This window comes from Amblyraja radiata, chromosome 27 (genome assembly GCF_010909765.2).
Source record: "Amblyraja radiata isolate CabotCenter1 chromosome 27, sAmbRad1.1.pri, whole genome shotgun sequence".
NCBI lineage: Eukaryota > Metazoa > Chordata > Chondrichthyes > Rajiformes > Rajidae > Amblyraja > Amblyraja radiata.
Genome location: NC_045982.1, coordinates 3,866,190 through 3,875,453, shown reverse-complemented (window position 1 = coordinate 3,875,453; position 9,264 = coordinate 3,866,190).

Genomic DNA, 9,264 nt, shown 5'->3' with positions numbered 1-9,264 from the left:
CACACACACACACACACACACACACACACACACACACTGACACACACACACTGACACACACACACACACACACACACACACACACACACACACACACTGACACACACACTGACACACACACACTGACACACACACACACACACACACACACACACACACACACACACACTGACACACACACACACACACACACACTGACACACACACACACACACACACACACACACACACACACACACACACACACTGACACACACACACACACACTGACACACACACACACTGACACACACACACACACACACACACACACACACACACACTGACACACACACATACACACTCACACACACACACACACACACACACACACACTGACACACACACACACACACACACACACTGACACACACACACACACACACACACAAACACACTGACACACACACACACACACACACACACATACAAACACACACACACACACACACACACACACACTGACACACACACACACACACACACACACACACACACACACACACACACACACACACACACACACACACACACACACACACACAAGGCAAGTGTGTTAACGTGCATCACAGACCCTCACAGATTGTCCACCTTATTGCAAAGGACAGTCTCCTGTCATACTTCATAACTGATTGGAGCAGAATTAGGCCATTCGACCCATCAAGTCTCTCCCTCCTCACCGCATTCTCCTGCCTTCTCCCCATAACCCCTGACACCTGCACTAATCAAGAATCTATCTATCTCTGCCTTAATAATATCCACTGACTTGGCCTCCACAGCCTTCAGTGGCAATGAATTCCACAGATTCACCACCTTCTGACTCTGAAAGAAATTCCTCTTCGTCTCCTACCTAAATCTTTCCTGAGATATGGGGCCCAAAATTGCTCACAATACTCCACACCTTCCCCGCGATGCAATAATTCCCCATCGGGTTTGGTCCCGTAAACCTCACAACACTGCTTAATGGGATCTATTTTCTCAAGCCACATAGCGGATTTATGTTGGACTCGATAGCCCTTTGGGTAGAGGGGAGTGCAGGGGGGTGTGGGGGGGGGGGGGAATGGGTCATGGAAAACGGGGGAAGGGGCTGGAAAAATAGTTATGCCCCTGTCCCACTTAGGAAACCTGAACGGAAACCTCTGGAGACTTTGCGCCCCACCCAAGGTTTCCGTGCGGTTCCCGGAGGTTTTTGTCAGTCTCCCTACCTGCCTCCACTACCTGCAACCTCCGGCAACCACCTGCAACCTCCGGGAACTGCACGGAAACCTTGGATGGGGCGCAAAGTCTCCAGTGGTTTTGGTTAAGGTTTCCTAAGTGGGACAGGGGCATTAGAGTATTGTGTGCAGTTTTGGTCTCCTAATTTGAGGAAGAACATTCTTGCTATTGAGGGAGTGCAGCGTAGGTTCACAAGGTTAATTCCCGGAATGGCGGGACTGTCATATGCTGAGAGAATGGAGCGGCTGGGCTTGTACACTCTGGAGTTTAGAAGGATGAGAGGGATTCTCATTGAAACATATAAGGTTATTAAGGGTTTGGACACGCTAGAGGCAGGAAACATGTTCCCGATGTTGCCATCATTGTCTCTAATACATGAGAAACAGTTTCAGGAAATGTGTTTCTCTTCAATGTCCAGGACAAGGTTCAGCATTTGACCAACGTCACCCAAAGTGGAAGCACTGGGCATCGAGAGCAAAACACCACCTTCTGACCAAAGGAATTCCTCCTCATCTCCTTTCTAAAGGTACGTCCTTTTATTCTGAAGCTGTGGCCTCTGGTCCTAGACTTTCCCACTAGTGGAAACATCCTCTCCACATCCACTCTATCCAGGCCTTTCACTAGTCTTTGTTTCAATGAGGTCCCCCCTCATTCTTCTAAACTCCAGCGAGTACAGGCCCAGTGCCGTCAAATGCTCGTCATATATTGACCCACTCATCCATAGTCATCCATGCTCGTAGTCAGCTAAAATAGTTAGTTTAGTTTAGTTTAGTTTAGTTTAGTTTAGTTTATTACATTATGCCGCACGCTGGGCTATGTTTTTAAGTTCGAAGAAAGTATAAATAGATTGCTCTGGAACAGATCAGGAGAGATCTGGGCATCACGGTGGCGCAGCGGTAGAGTTGCTGCCTCACAGCACCAGAGACCCGGGTTCGATCCCGACTACGGGCGCTGTCTGTACGGAGTTTGTACGTTCTCCCCGTGACCCGCCCGGGCTTTCTCCGAGATCTTCGGTTTCCTCCCACACTCCAGGGATCAAGTTCAAGTTCAAGTGTTCAAGTGAGTTTATTGTCATGTGTCCCTGTATAGGACAATGAAACTCTTGCTTTGCTTCAGCACAACAGAACATAGTAGGCATTGACTACACAACACATGAATAATTAAACTGATAAAGTGCAAATAACAGATAATGGGTTATTAATGTTCAGAGTTTTGCCCGAGCCAGGTTTAATAGCCTGATGGTTGTGGGGAAGTAGCTATTCCCTGTGGGGAAGTAGCCCTAAGAACTACAAAGTTGTACAGGTTTGTAGGTTAATTGACTTGGTATAAGAGTGTGCGTAGGATAGTGTTAATGTGCGGAGATCGGCGGTCGGCTTGGACTCGGAGGGCCGAAGGGCCTGTTTCCACGCTGTATCTCTAAACCAAACTAAACTAAACTAAATTAGATGAGGAGATATTCGAAATCTCCTGGGTAAAACTATAAACAGTGGTGAGATTAAATTAGACATAAGAAGCACATACGGTAATTGTTACACTATCCACTGTGCTGAGTAAATGATTAAAGATCATTGAACTACATTTGATTTCCAGTTAATACATTCAGTTGGTACACAAAATTGCTGGGGAAACTCAGCGGGTGCAGCAGCATCTATGGAGCGAAGGAAATAGGCGACGTTTCGGGCCGAAACCCTTCTTCAGACTCATTCTGGAACATTCAGTTGTTCCTTTATGTATACCTGAACGATGCAAGTCTTAATTGTGAGATGTGTCCTGTTATGTTATCCTCATTCATTCTGTGTGGGCTGTTTTTGCCTGATTTCTGGGACCTCTTTGGTTTATAGTAAAAGCACCTAAGAATACATTCTTTTCAAAAGAGCTGTAAAAATAATGGCATTGTGTGTTATTCATGTGTGTAGGACTGAGATGAGGAAAAACCAGTGGAATTCTCTGCCACAGAAGGCAGTGGAGGGCAAAAACACTGGATACTTTTAAGAGACAGTTAGATTTAGCTCTTTGGGCTAACGTAATCAAGGGATATGGGGAGAAAGCAGGAACGGGGTACTGATTTTAGATGATCAGCCATGGCCTACTCCTGCACCTATTTTTCTGTGTTTCTATGTATCTGGGCATGTACTTTAATAGATTAGTGGATGGGATCCCCGCACACTTACACTATCCTACACACATGAGGGGCAATTTACAATTATACCAAACCAATTAGCCAACAATTTGGTCCAGAACTCCGACAGTCACTGTGTGGAAAAGAACTGCAGATACTGGTTTATACCAAAGATGGACACAAAGTGCTGGAGTAACTCAGCGAGTCAGGCAGGGCATCTTTAGTTTGGTTTAGTTTAGAGATACAGCGTGGAAACAGGCCCTTGGCTTTCGTACAATTTTACAAAAGCCAATTAATCAAAGAGTAACTCAGCAGGTCAGGCCAGAGATAAGAGCGCAAGGAATGTGACAGGTTGGAATAGGCGTGTATTGTGAAGGCAGAGAGAGGGAAGTAGCGGGGGGGGGGGGGGGCGGGGGGAGAGAGACAAGTGGGGGTGCAGGTGGGGCAGAGGGGTGGGAGAGGGAGAGTGGAGGGGGGGGGGGGTAGAGTGGGGTAAGAAAGTGGGTTATCTAAAATTTGGGAATTCAATGTTCATTGAATCTTATTCATCCCAGATTTAGTTTAGAGAGATACTATACGGACACGGCCTTTCAGCCCACTGGGTCCGCGCCGACCAGCGATCCCCGCGCACTTAAAGCCCTGTCCCACAGTACGAGTTCATTCCAAGAGTTCTCCCGAGTTTGCCCTGATTCGAACGCGGAGATTTACGGTAATGGCCGCTCGTCGGTACTCGGGGCTCTCGTGGACATTTTTCAACATGTTGAAAAATCTTCACGAGTCTTCCCGTGCTTACCTGCCGTTAGCGAGTCTTCCCGAGTACCTGTCATTAGCGCTAAGAGACGTCCCCGAGCTCCGACGTACCCGCTACGTTCATTCTCCGTGCCAGGTACATTGTACACGATTAACTACATTTTTCAACCATGTGATGTACACTTGGCACCATTCGCCCACTCCAGCGTAGAAATCAACTCATTACCTGTCCTCCATTCTAGATTGTTCAAATCTTAAATTTCAAATTGAAACTTTTTGAAGATGTTTCCTTATGTCCTGATTTTCTTGTCCTCCTTTAATCCATCATTGTCTCTCTTTGCTCTTCTTTCTGAAATTAGCGTTGACTTCTCCCACAAGGTTTATGCTTTATTCTTAGTTCTTGTGGCCTTAATTTTACAATCTTTCATTCCATCTATTTAAAGAGAGGTACAGTTGTATGTGTTTGTCCAACACATCTCTCCAAGTCAACCAGAGATACTGCCTGACTTGCCGAGTTACTCCAGCACCTTGTGCCTTTTTTTGTAAACCGATCGTCTGCAGTTCCTTGTATCTCCTTGGCCCCTAATACAGCGCGGAGTCGGTTGAAAGGACGAGAATGATCCCAGGAATGAGTGGGTTAACATATGATGAGCGTTTGACGGCGCTGGGCTTGTACTCGCTGGAGTTTAGAAGGATGAGGGGATATCTTATAGAAACTTACAAAATTCTTAAGGGGTTGGACAGGCTAGATGCAGGAAGATTGTTCCCGATTTTGGGGAAGTCCAGAACAAGGGGTCACACAGTTTAAGGATAAGGCGGAAGTCTTTTAGGACCGAGATGAGAAAAAAAAATTCACACAGAGAGTGGTGAATCTGTGGAATTCTCTGCCACAGAAGGTAGTTGATTGCCAGTTCATTGGCTATATTTAAGAGGAAGTTAGATGTGGCCCTTGTGGCTAAGGGGATCAGGGGGTATGGAGAGAAGGCAGGTACAGGATACCGAGTTGCATGATCAGCCATGATCGTATTGAATGGCGGTGCAGGCTCGAAGGGCCGAATGGCCTACTCCTGCACCTATTTTCTATGTTTCTATGTATTCAATTCAATTCGCCAATGAACTTATGAAAGGGAATTAGATCACAGTTGCACAAAGTGAAGTTATATCGTTTCGAGCCGTTGCAGGAGAATAGATGACATGAAATGAGTCATGGAGAGAAACAGGGAGGTAATGGCTTAATGGGTTTTTTTTCAATGCAGCAATCTACCGTGGGCTCAACAGGTCATGTGGGACCTCATATAAAATGATATTGCTGCTTCAAAATATAGATTAGTCAAAAGATAGACACAAAATGCTGGAATAACTCAGCGGGCCAGGCAGCATCTCTGGAGAGAATGAATAGGCGATGTTTCGGGTCGAGGGTCTTCTTCAGACTGAAGAAAGATAAGTCAGGTTGAGGCATAATTTTAAACAGGTATTAACTAAATTTAAACTAAGTAAAAGGAAGTAGATTATTCCAAAGCCGGTAAATGTTTAGGGTAGAGATAAATGCTGGAGAAACTCAGCGGGTGCAGCGGCATCTATGGAGCGAAGGAAATAGGCAACGTTTCGGGACGAAACACTTCAGGAAGGAAATATGTAACGTTTCGGCCAAATCCCTTCAGGAAGGAAATAGGCAACGTTTCGGGCCGAAACCCTAAAGGGTTTCGACCCGAAACGTTGCCTATTTCCTTCGCTCCATAGATGCTGCTGCACCCGCTGAGTTTCTCCAGCATTTTTGTCTACCTTCGATTTTCCAGCATCTGCAGTTCCTTCTTGAACACCAGTAAATGTTTAGATTAGAGATTCCGTGCAGAAACAGGCCCTTCGGCCCGCCAAGTCCGCGCCAACCAGCTGGGAAGTTGGAAGAGGGAATATAGTATGGAAAATGTGCGATCACCTGCCTCGGTAGACAAGGCCCTGGAGTAGTGTCTTTGTCAAACGGTGAGAGATTGGGTTATTGTCAGCATTCAAAGAGACCTGGATGTCCTTGCGCATGAATGACTGAAAGGCAGTGCGCAGGATAGCTTTTATTATGAAGATTTGATTACCACATTGTGTGCAGTTTAGTTTAGTTTAGAGATACAGCGCGGAAACAAACCCTTCGGCCCACGGAGTCCGTGCCGACCAGCGATCCCCGCACATTAACACTACCCCCCACACACACACTAGGGACAATTTACACATACACGTTCAATAGACATGGCTTGTACTCGTTAGAATTTAGAAGATTGAGGGGGGGATCTTATAGAAACTTACAAAATTCTTAAGAGGTTGGACAGGCTAGATGCAGGAAGATTGTTCCCGATGTTGGGGAAGTCCAGAACTAGGGGTCACAGTTTAAGGATAAGAGGGAAGTCTTTTAGGACCGAGATGAGGAAAACATTTTTCACACAGAGAGTGGTGAATCTCTGGAATTCTCTGCCACAGAATGTAGTTGAGGCCAGTTCATTGGCTATATTTAAGAGGGAGTTAGATGTGGCCCTTGTGGCTAAAGGGATCAGGGGGTATGGAGAGAAGGCAGGTACAGGATACTGAGTTGGATGATCAGCCATGATCATATTGACTGGCGGTGCAGGCTCGATGGGCCGAATGGCCTACTCCTGCACCTATTTTCTATGTTTCTATGTTTCTAATTAACCTACACACCTGTACTTCTTTGGAGTGTGGGAGGAAACCCAAGATCTCTGAGAAGATCCGCGCAGTCACGGGGAGAACGTACAAATTCCGTACAGACAGCACCCGTAGCCGGGATCGAACCCGGGTCTCCGGCGCTGTCAGCGCTGTATGGCAGCAACTCTACCGCTGCGCCACCGTGCCGCCCTTGTACCTAATCATTGCCGTTGAATAACAAGAAGAGAGAATTATTGTGAAGATTGTCAAGGGCTTGGACACGCTAGAGGCAGGAAAGATGTTCCCGATGTTGGGGGAGTCCAGAACCAGGGGCCACAGTTTAAGAATAAGGGGTAAGCCATTTAGAACAGAGACGAGGAAACACTTTTTCTTACAGAGAGTGGTGAGTCTGTGGAATTCTCTGCCTCAGAGGCAGGGTCTCAAGAGAGAGCTAGATAGGGCTCTTAAAAATAGCGGAGTCAGGGGATATGGGGAGAAGGCAGGAACGGGGTACTGATTGGGGATGATGAGCCATGATCACATTGAATGGCGGTGCTGGCTCAAAGGGCCGAACGGCCTACTCCTGCACCTATTGTCTGTTGTCTAATTAGTGAGGTACAAAATACTATTAAATGCCACCGTTCAACGTGCTTCAGTGGAGAATTAGTGGGAGCTTATACACCACACTATTCCTGAAACCATAAAATAATGTTATAATCTTCTAATGTTATTAAACACGGCACAGTTCTTTTGTCCTTGGCTATTTGCTGCAGCTGCTCGCTTGAATTGAGAATGATTGATTCCAGCAACCTACTGTATGGCCAGAAAGGAGCTTCATATCTTTGTTCCAACACAATATGCTGGAAAGGCTGCAGAGAAGATTCACGAGGATGTTAGAAACATGACTCGAGGGTCTGAGCTATAGGGAGAGGTTGGGCAGGCTGGGACTCTATTCCTTGGAGCGCAGGAGGATGAGGGGTGATCTTATACGGTTGTACAAGGTGATGAGAGGAATGGATCAGGTAAATGCACTGGGTCTTTTATCCAGAGTAGGGGAATCAAAAACCAGAGGACATAGGTTTGAAGGTGAGGGGGGGAAATATTTAATATCGACCTGAGGGGCAACCTTTTTACACAAAAGGTGGTAGGTCTATGGAACGAGCTGCTGGAGGAGGTAGCATAGGCAGGTTCTATCACAACGTTTAATAGACAATTGTCAATAGGTGCAGGAGTATCTTGAAAGCATCCAGAGAACCAGCCTCCGCCACCCTCTGAGGCAGAGAATTCCACAGACTCACCACTCTCTGTGAGGAAAGTTGTTTCCTCGTCTCCATTCTAAATGGCTTACTCCTTATTCTTACACTGTGGCCCCTGGTTCTAGACTCCCCCAACATCGGGAACATGTTTCCTGCCTCTAGCGTGTCCAAACCCGTAACAATCTTATATGTTTCAATAAGATACCCTCTCATCCTTCTAAACTCCAGAGTGTACAAGCCCAGCCGCTCCATTCTCTCAGCATATGACCGTCCCACCGTCCCGGGAATTAACCCTGTAAACCTACGCTGCACTCCCTCAATAGCAAGAATGTCCTTCCTCAAATTAGGGGACCAAAACTGCACACAATACTCCAGGTGTGGTCTCACTAGGGCTCTGTACAACTGCAGAAGTAGGCTGTGGGCCGAGCATCAAAAATGTGTCTAGAAATAGGATTTTGTGACCCAAGTCACCAAACTACATGAAATTTTCACATATTGTGTAACAATATTTATATAAATCACCCCTGAAACTCGATATGAAGAAGACTTGCACATTTTTATTAAATTAGAGAAAAACCGGAAAAATGTCGGGTTTTAGTCCATTCAAAGCACGTTTAACATTGAGTGTACACAAAATTGCTGGGGAAACTCAGCGGGTGCAGCAGCATCTATGGAGCGAAGGAAATAGGCAACGTTTCGGGCCGAAACCCTTCTTCAGACTCAGGCTTTAACATTGAGTTGTCGCCAGTTGGCCAATCACGCGCTTTGTTTCAGGCTAGCACACAACATGGCTGAGGGGGCTTCACAGATGCCTGTTTTACTGGAGATTCCCGGTAAGTTTTCGCAGGCAGCTCCGAGATTAGCTGTTAAAGACTTATTACTCTACAACAGGCTGGCATTAGTGACAATGTTTAATTGACTGTGTTATAGTTTAGGCCCTCCATTTCATGAATGAATGAATGAGTAAGTGAGTGAGTGAGTGAATGAATGTATAAGGAATGAATGAATGAATGAATTTATTCACATTATATTAAATTAATTAAAGTCCATACAAATAGATTTTCATAAATTCAGACTTTGTACCTTTCAGTCAGAGTTGATCAATGGGGGCCTTCTTTGTGTTCCAGCACATCAGCAGGGACTTTGCTTTCAAGGCTTTCTTGTACTTTAATCCACTTCGCAGCACTTTCTTCAGCCTTTTTAATGCTTTTCCCACTAAATACAATTAACCTGCTG